Here is a 12,393-nt window from a genome sequence, read left to right on the forward strand (position 1 = left end):
GGATCGTCACTACTTACCACAGTCACAAAGTTATAAACCCCACCCATTTCTATTTAAAAAAAAATGTTTTTATCTGATCTTAAACGTAACCCTAGCCGTAACCACACTGATAACGTTGTGAATAACCATAACCTTAAATTAAGACCAAAAGTGGAATTTTATTTTTCATGAATCTTTACGATATGGTCAATCGTACCTTTGTGGCTGTGGTAACTAGTGGAAACACAGGAAGGGAGACGGTGAAAAATGCGGAGATTGCATGTCCGGGTCACACCACTCCTTCTCTGAAACAGCCAATCGGAGAGGAGTAAGTAAGGGATTGCCAAGTATGGAAAAGAGAGGAGTGGTGAATGGTAAAGAGTAGATGAACAGAGGGACGAGAAGAGGGCGAGAGGAGGGGGGGAGGGGAGGGGAGGGAGGGAGGGGAGGGGAGGGGGGAGGGGAGGGGAGGGGAGGGGAGGGGAGGGGAGGGGAGGGGAGGGGAGGGGAGGGGAGGGGAGGGGAGGGGAGGGGAGGGGAGGGGAGTACCAATGATGTATACAAATCCTGGAATACAGAAGCAATGTAATCGGCCATTGACCTGTGTTTGATTTGCTAGACATGTTTGATGGAGCAATGTAAGTTGATTTTTGTATTATGAATAATAAATACAAAAAATAATAAAAAATAAATAAAATATATATATATATTTTGTTAATATATAATATATATATATAAGTAAATAAATAGTAATAAAAATGTATTGGCCATTGAGAGGGTTTTGAAGACAGCGGTCGGCCATATTGGCACTCCCCTGTAGGAGCAGTCCATGGGCTCCCCAGTGGTGCAGCGGTCTAAGGAACTGCATCTCAGTGCTAGAGGCATCACTACAGACCTGGGTTCTATTCCAGTCTGTATTACAACTGGCTGTGATTGGGAGTCCCATACGGCTGTGCACAATTGGCCCAGCGTTGTCTGGGTTAGGCTGTCTTTGTAAATAAGAATTTGTTCTTAACTGACTTGCCCAGTTAAAAAAATAGGGATGAATGGAATTCTACAGTATATTTCAATTAAATGTTTCAAGGACAAAATGACATGTATTTAAGTGTTTTTGTTGTTGTAGTAACATTAGTACTCGAAATCTGAAGGGAAATGTTTAATACATTTGTTCATGTTTTATTTGTATGTTTAGCTCACATAATATAATGTTAAAGTATACATTAACGTGGGCTTGTGTGGAAAATGATAGACCTTTCAAACCTTGTATGCATCTCAGCAACATTATCGGTAAGCGACATGATGCCTACTGTACCAAAGCAATTTAAACAGGAGTGACGTGTGGTGATATATAGGCTAACAGAATTGGTTAAAAAAAAAAGTTATGCATGCTAACATACTAGGCAATAATTAAGAGTAGGCAGAGTGATTACTTAAGGTGAAATTTATATCAAACGTTTTACCATTGCAACATTTGAAGTAGGACTATGTCACATTCAACGTGGTTTTATGGAGCGTGGTATAGAGTTCCATTCAATTTAAGGGCTTTATTGGCATGGGAAACATATGTTTACATTTCCAAAGCAAGATAAATTGTGACGTCTGCTCCCGCTCCCCCTCCCTGGCGCTCAAAGGCGCCAGGCACCCCAGCATTACGCACTCCTGCCACCATCATTACGCACACCTGCCTTACCTCATCACGCTCATCAGCGAATTATTGGACTCACCTGGACTCAGTCACCTGTTTATTACCTCCCCTATACTTGTCAGTTCCCCAGCTCTGTTCCTAGCTGCTGCATTGATTGTCGTCTGTCTTTTGAAAAGGTTTCATTTTTTAAATTTCACCTTTATTTAACCAGGTAGGCCAGTTGAGGACAAGTTCTCATTTACAACTGCGACCTGGCCAAGATAAAGCAAAGCAGTGCAACAAAAACAACAACACAGTGTTACACATAAACAAATGTACAGTAAATAACACAATACAAAAATCTATGTACAGTGTGTGCAAATGTAGAATAATATGGAGGTAAGGCAATAAATGGACCGTAGTGGTCGAAATAATTACAATTTAGCATTAACACTGGAGTGATAGATGTGCAGATGATGATGTGCAAGTAGAGATACTGGGGTGCAAAAGAGCAAGAGGATAAGTAACAATATGGGGATGAGGTAGTTGGGTGTGCTATTTACATATTGGCTGTGTACAGGTACAGAGATCTGTAAGCTGCTGACAGCTGATGCTTAAAGTTAGAGAGGGAGATATAAGACAACAGCTTTAGTGATTTTTGCAATTCGTTCCAGGCGGTGTCAGACTAGGGCCCAAAAAATGGTCAAAGACACCCAGCCACCCCAGTCATAGACTGTTCTCTCTACTACAGCATGGCAAGCGGTACCTGAGTGCCAAGTCTAGGACAAAAAGGCTTCTCAACAGTTTTTACCCCCAAGCCTAAGACTCCTGAACAGGTAATCAAATTTGCATTGTGTACCTCTCCCCAACCCCTCTTTTTACGCTACTTCTACTTTCTGTTTATCATATATGCATAGTCACTTTAACTATACATTTATGTATGTACTACCTCAATTGGGCCGACCAACCAGTGCTCCCACACGTTGGCTAATTGGACTATCTGCATTGTGTCCCACCCACCAACCGCGTCTTTTATGCTGCTGCTACTCTCTGTTCATCATATATGCATAGTCACTTTGACCATATCTACATGCACATACTACCTCAATCAGCCTGACTAACCGGTGTCTGTATGTAGCCTCGCTACTTTTATAGCCCCGCTTGTAACGGCTTTCCTCCTCCTCTTCTGAGGAGGAGTAGCAAGGATCAGACCAATACGCAGGGTAGTAAGTGTCCATGATACTTTAATAATAACTGAACACGACTCAATACAAAAATAACAAAGTGAATGGAAACGAAAACCGAAACAGTCCTGACCGGTGACACAAACAACAAAACAGGAAACAATCACCCACCAAACACAGGTGGGAAAAGGCTACCTAAGTATGATTCTCAATCAGAGACCACTAACGACACCTGCCTCTGATTGAGAACCATACCAGGCCAAACACAAAACACAACATAGAAAAACGAACATAGACAACCCACCCAACTCACGCCCTGACCATACTAAAACACAGACATAACAAAAGAACTAAGGTCAGAATGTGACACCGCTACTGTATATAGCCTGTCTTTTTACTGTTGTTTTATTTCTTTACCTACCTATTGTTCACCTAATACCTTTTTTGCACTATTGGTTAGAGCCTGTAAGTAAGTATTTCACTGTAAGATCTACACCTGTTGTATTCGGCGCATGCGACAATTAAACTTTGTTTGGCAGCATGAGTGAAGGAGGCTTTGTTGCGAAATATGAAGCCGATTCTAGATTTAGTTTTGGATTGGAGATGCATAATGTGAGTCTGGAAGGAGAGTTTACAGTCTAACCAGACACCTAGGTATTTGTAGTTGTTCACATATTCTAAGTCAGAACCGTCCAGAGTAGTGATGCTAGTCGGGTGGGTGGGTGCGGGCAGCAATCGGTTGAAGATCATGCACTTAGTTTCACTATTTCTTAAATGCAGTTGGAGGCCACGGAAGGAGTGTTGTATGGCATTGAAGCTCGTTTGGAGATTTGTTAGCACAGTGTCCAAAGAAGGGCCAGATGTATACAGAATGGTGTCGTCTGCATAGAGGTGGATCAGAGAATCAACAGCAGCAAGAGCGACATCATTGATAGATACAGAGAAAAGAGTCGGCCTGAGAAATGAACCTTGTGGTGCCCCCATAGAGATTGCCAGAGGTTCGGACAACAGGCCCTCTGATTTGACATACTAAACTCTATCTGAGAAGTAGTTGGTGATCCAGGCGAGGCAGTCATTTGAGAAACCAAGGCTATTGAGTCTGCCGATAAGAATGTGGTGATTGACAGAGTCGAAAGCCTTGACCACGTCGGTGAAGACGGCTGGACAGTACTGTCTTTTATCGATGGCGGTTATGATATCATTTAGGACCTTGAGCGTGGCTGAGGTGCACCCATGACCAGCTTGGAAACCAGATTGCATCGTGGAGAAGGTACGGTGGGATTCGAAATGGTCGGTGATCTGTTTGTTAACTTGGCATTCAAAGATTTTAGAAAGCAGGGCAGGATGGATATAGGTCTATAACAATTTGGGTCTGCTCTTATTCTCCATGGACTTTACAGTGTCCCAAAACATTTTGGAATTAGTGCTACAGGATGCAAAATTCTGTTTGAAAATGCTAGCCTTAGCTTTCCTAACTGACTGAGTATATTGGTTCCTGACTTACCTGAAAAGTTGCATATAGTGGAGGCTATTCAATGCTAATGAGAGGACCACAGGATGTTTTTGTGCTGGTCAAGGGCAGTCTAGTCTGGGGTGAACCAAGGGCTATATCTGTTCTTAGTTCTTATTTTTGAATGGGGCATGCTTATTTAAGATGGCGAGGAAAGCACTTTTAAAGAGCAACCAGGCATCCTCTACTGATGGGATGAGGTCAAAATCCTTCCAGGATACCCGGGACAGGTCGATTAGAAAGGTGTTGTAGGGAGAGTTTGACAGTGATGAGGGGTGTTTTTTTTTATTACCGTGTACCCGTTACACACGCAGGCAATGAGGCAGTGATCGCTGAGATCCTGGTTGAAGACAGCAGAGGTGTATTTAGAGGAAGTTGGTCAGGATGATACCTAAGAGGGTGCCCGTGATTACAGATTTAGGGTTGTACCCGGTAGGTTCATTGATAATTTGTGTGAGATTCAGGACATCTAGCTTAGATTGTAGGACTGCCCGGGGTGTTAAACATGTCCCAGTTTAGGTCACCTAACAGTATGAACTCTGAAAATAGATGGGGGTTAATCAATTCACATATGGTGTCCAGGGAACAGCTGGGATCTGAAGGGTGTCTATAACAAGTGGCAACGGCGGGAAACTTGTTTCTGGAAAGGTGGATTTTTAAAAGTAGAAGCTTGTATTGTTTGGGCACAGACCTGGATAGTTTGACAGAACTCTGCAGGCTATCTCTGCAGTAGATTTCAACTCCGCCCCCTTTGGCAGTTCTATCTTTTTAAAAATATTATTATTACTTTTAATTTTACCCCCTTTTTCTCCCCAATTTCGTGGTATCCAATTGTTAACAGTACAGGCTCAGGAGAGACGAAGTTTGAAAGTCATGCGTCCTCCGATACACAACCCAACACAGCACGCATCCAACCCAGAAGCCAGCCGCACCAATGTGTCGGAAGAAACACCGTGCACCTGGCAGCCTTGGCTAGCGGGCACTATGCCCGGCCCGCCTCAGGAGTCACTGGTGCGCGATGAGACAAGGATATCCCTACCGACCAAGCCCTCCCTGAATTCGGACGACGCTATGCCAATTGTGCGTCGCCCCACGTACCTCCCGGTCGCGGCCGGTTACGACAGAACCTCGGCGCAAACCCAGAGTCTCTGGTGGCACAGCTGGCACTGCAGTACAGCGCCATTAACCATGCGCTACCCGGGAGGACCTTGGCAGTTCTATCTTGTTGGAAAATGTTATAGTCAGGGATGGAAATTTCAGGATTTTTGGTGTACCTAGTTCTGACGCTGTTCCTGTCCTGTTGCATGTCCGTTCTTTATTAAATGTTTAACTCTAACATTTGAAATGTTATCTTACAGTGGGGCGAAAAAGTATTTTGTTTCTGGTGTCCTTTGACAGCTCTTTGGTCTTGGCCATAGTGGAGTTTGGAGTGTGACTGTTTGAGGTTGTGAACAGGTGTCTTTTATACTGATAACAAGTTCAAACGGGTGCCATTAATACAGGTAACGAGTGGAGGACAGAGGAGCCTCTTAAAGAAGAAGTTACAGGTCTGTGAGAGCCAGAAATCTTGCTTGTTTGTAGGTGACCAAATACTTATTTTCCACCATCATTTGCAAATAAATGAATAAAAAATCCTACAATGTGATTTTCTGGATTTTTTCCCCTCATTTTGTCTGTCATAGTTGAAGTGTACCTATGATGAAAATTACAGGCCTCTCATCTTTTTAAGTGGGAGTACTTACACAATTGGTGGCTGACTAAATACTTTTTTGCCCCACTGTATGTATATATACAGTGTTGTAATGATGTGCAAATAGTTAAAGTACGATAGGGAAAATAAATAAACATAAATATAGGTTATATTTACAATGGTGTTTGTTCTTCTTCTTTTCTACTGGAAATAGGTCACAAATCTTGCTGCTGTGATTGCACACCGTGGTATTTCACCCACTAGATATGGGAGTTTATCCAAATTTGTTTTGTTTTTGAATTCTTTGTGTGTTTGTGTAATCTGCGTGAAATATTTGTCTCTAATATGGTCATACATTTGGCACGAGGTTAGGAAGTGCAGCTCAGTTTCCACCTCATTTTGTCGGCAGTGTGCACATAGCCTGTCTTCTCTTGAGAGCCAGGTCTGCCTTCGGCAACCTTTCTCAATAGCAAGGCTATTGCTCACTGAGTCTGTACATAGTCAAAGCTTTCCTTAATTTTGGGTCAGTCACGGTTGTCAGGTATTCTGCCCCTGTGTACTCTCTGTTTTGGGCCAAATAGCGATCTAGTTCTAATTCTTTCCAATGTGTTAAGTAATTATCTTTTTGCTTTCTCATGATTTGGTTGGGTCTAATTGTGTTGCTGTCCTGGGGCTCTGTGGGGTCTGTTTGTTTTTGTAAACAGAGCCCCAGTGTCACACCCTGACCATAGTTTGCTTTGTATGTTTGTATGTTTTGTTTGGTCAGGGTGTGATCTGAGTGGGCATTCTATGTTGTGTGCCTAGTTTGTCTGTTTCTGTGTTTGGCCTGATATGGTTCTCAATCAGAGGCAGGTGTTAGTCATTGTCACCGATTGGGAACCATATTTAGGTAGCCTGTTTGGTATTGGGTTTTGTGGGTGATTGTCTCCTGTGTCAGTGTTTGTACCACACGGGACTGGTTTCGGGTTTTCACATTTATTGTTTTGTAGTTTGTTTTGATTATTAGAGTTAATCAGCCTAATTCTGCATTATTTGGGTTTGATATTGTACACAAATTATTATTTTTTGCAGGATTCTGCATGCAGTCTCATTTGGTGTTTGTCCCATTTTGTGAATTTTTGGTTGGTGAGTGGACTCCAGACCTCACAACCATAAAGGGCAATGGGTTATATAACTGATTTCAAGTATTTTTAGCCAGATCCTATTTGTTATGTCAAATTTAATGTTCCTTTTGGTGGCATAGAAGGCTCTTGTCTCTCAGATCGTTCACAGCTTTGTGGAAGTTACCTGTGGTGCTGATGTTTAGGCTGAGGTGTATATATAGTTTTTTATGTGCTCTGGGGCAACACTGTCTAGATGGAATTTGTACTCATGGTCCTGGGAACTGGACCTTTTTTGGAACACCATTGTTTTTGTCTGACTGAGATTTACTGACAGTGCCCAGGTCTGACAGAATCTGTGCAAAAGATCTAGGTGCTGCTGTAGGCCCGCCTTGGTTGGGGACAGAAGCACCAGATCATCAGTAGACATTTGACTCCAGATTCAAGTAGGGTGAGGCTGGATGCTGCAGATTGTTCTAGTGCCCCCTCCAATACGTTGATATATATGTTGAACAGGGTGGGGCTTAAGCTGCATTCCTGTCTCACCCCCCCGGCCCCGTGGAAATATATTTTTAAATCAATCAACAGTCTCTATGGGGTACCACAGGGTTCAATTCTCGGGCTGACTCTTTTCTCTGTATATATCAACAATGTCGCTCTTGCTGCGGTTGATTCCCTGATCCACCTCTACGCAGACGACACCATTCTGTATACATCTGGCCCTTCTTTGGACACTGTGTTAACTAACCTCCAAACGAGCTTCAATTCAATACAACACTCCTGTGGCCTCCAACTGCTCTTAAAAGCTAGCAAAACCAAATGCATGCTTTTCAACCGTTTGCTGCCCACACCCACCCGCCCAACTAGCATCACTACTCTGGACGGTTCTGACCTAGAATACGTGGACAACTACAAATACCTAAGTGTCTGGCTAGACTGTAAACTCTCCCTCCAGACTCATATCAAACATCTCCAATCCAAAATCAAATCTAGAATCGGCTTTCTATTTCGCAACAAAGCCTCCTTCACTCATGCCGCCAAACTTACCCTAGTAAAATTGACTATCCTACTGATCCTCGACTTCGGCAATGTCATCTACAAAATAGCTTCCAATACTCTACTCAGCAAACTGGAAGCAGTCTATCACAGTGCCATCCATTTTGTTACCAAAGCACCTTATACCACCCCAACACTGTGACCTGTATGCTCTAGTCGGCTGGCCCTCGCTACACATTCGTCACCAGACCCACTGGCTCCGAGTCATCTATAAGTCTATGCTAGGTAAAGTCTATGCTAACTCAGCTCACTGGTGACCATAACAACACCCACCCGTAGCACGCGCTCCTGCAGGTATATCTCACTGGTCATCTGTTAAGATATTTTATCAAGGTTTAAGATAAATGATTAAATCATTCTACCCAGAAACTTAACCATTAGGATTAGAGGTTATGTAGCATGGACAAGGGGTAATTAGAAATGATAACCATTGTGGAAGAAGGAATGTATGTGTGTACTGAATGTAAGCAAAGAGAATCCTTAACCTATGTTTGAACAGACCAAGCTATAACTCTGGAGATAAAATAGGGCAGCGAGAGCCCCTCCAGGTTTTCCGTATCTGGGGGGGACTGGAACGGTCAGCTAAGTGGTAATAAACTGTGGTGAGACTTCAGGAGATAATCCAGATATAGTGTGTAATGTATGTGCATTAGTGGGTTGGAATGGACTTTTGAAGCAGCTTTGTCCTTGTCGGAGAGGAGGAGGGACATTTAAGACGCTATGACGTTATGTGTGATATATAAACTAATATACATGGTATTTTAAGTAGAGCTCTCCGGAATAAACGTTATTGATTAATTTTGAGACTGATCTTTGTCCTATTTTGTGCAAATAAGAACCTGACAAATTCTTAGAAATGGACAAAGTGTTTTGCTTTGTTATAATTGAATTGGTTAATGAACACATAGGAATATAATTCCTCCAACATCATCCCCAAAGCCAACACCTCCTTTGGCCGCCTTTCCTTCCAGTTCTCTGCTGCCAGTGACTGGAGCGAATTGCAAAAATCGCTGAAGCTGGAGACTTACATTTCCCTCACTAACCTTAAACATCAGCTATCTGAGCAGCTAACCGATCCCTGCAGATGTACATAGTCCATCTGTAAATAGCCCACTGAATCTACTTACCTCATCCCCATATTGTTTTTATTTACTTTGCTGCACTTTTGCACACCGGTATCACTACTTACACACCATCATCTGCTCATCATCATCTGCTCATCTATCACTCCAGTGTTAATGCTAAATTGTAATTACTTTGCTACTATGGCCTATTTATTGCCTTTCCTCCTCATGCCATTTGCACACACTGTATATAGACTTTTTTTTCTCTATTGTGTTATTGACTGTACACTTGTTTTTGTTTTTTTGTTGTTGTTTCTGCCGCACTGCTTTGCTTTATCTTGGCCAGCTAGCTTACCTGGTTAAATAAAGGTGAAATAGAATAAAAATAAAAATGTTTAACACACACTTGTTGTTTGTGTACATGTATTTTATAATGTCGTATGTTTTTCCCCAAACACCACTTTCCATCAATTTGTATAGCAGGCCCTCATGCCAAATTGTATCAAAAGCTTTTCTGAATTCAACAAAGCATGAGAAGACTTTCCCTTTGCCTTTGTTTTGGTTTGTTTGTCAATTAGGGTGTGCAGTGTGAATGTGTGGTCTGTCGTATGGTAATTTGTTAAAAAGCCAATTTGACATTTGCTCAGTACATTGTTTTCACTGAGAAAATGTCAGAGTGTTTTGTTAATGATAACGCAGAGGATTGTCCCAAGGTTGCTGTTGACACATATTCCATGGTAGTTATTGGGGTCAAAATTGTCTTCACTTTTGTGGATTGTCTAGAAGGGATTGAATTTGCTGTTGCCTAATTGTTTTTTGGTAGATTTCCACACTACTTTCCTTCCATCTATATAATTTCTTATTTGGCTTTGATGCTTTGATGCCGCATGATTGCGCAAAGCTCTGTTCAAGTGGAGTGTGATTTTTCTGTGATCTGAGATTGACTGTGAACGCTCTAAGATACTCTGGGTTGAGGCCAGTGATAAAGTAGTCTACAGCACTACTGCCAAGAGATGAGCTCTAGGTGTATCTACCATCGGAGTCCCCTCGAGGCCTACCATTGACTATGTACATACCCGGCGTCCGACAGAGCTGCAGTAGTTGTGACCCGTTTTTGTTGGTTATGTTGTCGTAGTTGTGTCTAGGGGGGCATGTGGGGAGGGAATGAGTTCATTTTCGATGCCTCATCGCGATTGGTTATTTATTCCTGCCATCTTTTGCAACAAAGTAAATGAACACCCTCCATAGAGATAGACAGAGGACTCAAATCAAATGTTATTTTTCACATGCGCTGAATACAACAGGTTACCTTACCGTGAAATGCTTACTTACAAGCCTTTAACCAACAATGAAGTTTTAAGAAAATATTTACTAAATAAACTAAAGTAAAAATTAAAATACAAATAAAATAAGTAACACAATAGAATAACATTAATGAGGCTATATACAGGGGGTATTGGTACCGAGTCAATGTGCAAGGGTACAGGTTAGTCGGGGTCATTTGTACATGTAGATAGGACTCATCTTTGTAGCTGTGCCATTATAGTGTATGTGACAGCATCTCAATTTTTTTCTTCATGATTGGCTGATCCCTTCTGATGACCTGGTTGGACATGACTCCAACATGATCACTAGGAGGGATCAGCCAATGAAGTCGGATGTCCCACCCAGTTGTCTACATTATGGTGGAAGCCCTCAATAGCGCTCGCCAGATTGTCATCCTAAAACTCGTAAAATGAATGGTGAAAGAATAGGATTTTGGAATAAACACAGAAAATAAGGTCTGAGGTTACCATGCTTAGGACATCTTATAAATTATGTTCTATGAGATAATAGCAGTTATGAATTATGAAGCCTTTATATACTTCATGTGCTTTTCAAAAAAATAATAAATTCTTCCAAATTCACAAAAAGTGATGTTAGCTGATGAATATGATCTCATAGAACAAAACGTATAAGATCTCCTATGCCTGTGTTAGTTAAAGACCTTATTTTTGGCGTTTATCCCCCCAAAATCCAAAAACCCAATTAATTTTCTGCATAGGCTTTGTCCAATGAACCATGGTGGAGTTAGTGCCTACAAAAAGAGACCATTACTATTTATCTCTATGGCGTTTCCCATGCTAATTTGGCCTTTTGGCCACTAGAGGCCTTTATCATTGTCTATGGCGCCATCAAAGGGTTTCATCATCACTATCTTTCCTTTGTGGTATCTCAAACTGTTTTGATTACCACCTGAGATAAACTTTTATTAGTTAATTTGACTCCTGGCTGAGAGTTTGTCTGGACAGTGTCTTAACATCATCCTAATACCTACTCTGAGCTGAGAGTTTGTCTGGACAGTGTCTTAACATCATCCTAATACCTACTCTGAGCTGAGAGTTTGTCTGGACAGTGTCTTAACATCATCCTAATACCTACTCTGAGCTGAGAGTTTGTCTGGACAGTGTCTTAACATCATCCTAATACCTACTCTGAGCTGAGAGTTTGTCTGGACAGTGTCTTAACATCATCCTAATATCTACTCTGAGCTGAGAGTTTGTCTGGACAGTGTCTTAACATCATCCTAATATCTACTCTGAGCTGAGAGTTTGTCTGGACAGTGTCTTAACATCATCCTAATACCTACTCTGAGCTGAGAGTTTGTCTGGACAGTGTCTTAACATCATCCTAATACCTACTCTGAGCTGAGAGTTTGTCTGGACAGTGTCTTAACATCATCCTAATACCTACTCCTGGCTGAGAGTTTGTCTGGACAGTGTCTTAACATCATCCTATACCTACTCCTGGCTGAGAGTTTGTCTGGACAGTGTCTTAACATCATCCTATACCTACTCCTGGCTGAGAGTTTGTCTGGAGGTGTTGACAAGAGTGGAAGAAAGGCGTGAAGATGAAGAAGTAATGGTAGTAGGAGTAGAGTCAAAAGATGATATTAATTGTCAACAGAGGGATCCTAACACGTTGCATGTTAATAAGAAGGTGGACGTATATTACTTTGGTTGTCAACTGCACAGTGCAAACGGAATGGAATTCTGAGAATTGTGCAGCTGAGATTTAAAAAAAAACATTTTGGGGATTTTTCTGCAGAGGCATTACAATGAATCCCGTCGATGAATGCTCCGTCCTCACAGGCACCTGAGTATGTGTAGGGAATGCACAATAATGTTTTGTGCTGCTATCATGTTG

This window comes from Oncorhynchus gorbuscha, linkage group LG03, assembly GCF_021184085.1.
Source record: "Oncorhynchus gorbuscha isolate QuinsamMale2020 ecotype Even-year linkage group LG03, OgorEven_v1.0, whole genome shotgun sequence".
In the NCBI taxonomy this organism is placed as follows: domain Eukaryota; kingdom Metazoa; phylum Chordata; class Actinopteri; order Salmoniformes; family Salmonidae; genus Oncorhynchus; species Oncorhynchus gorbuscha.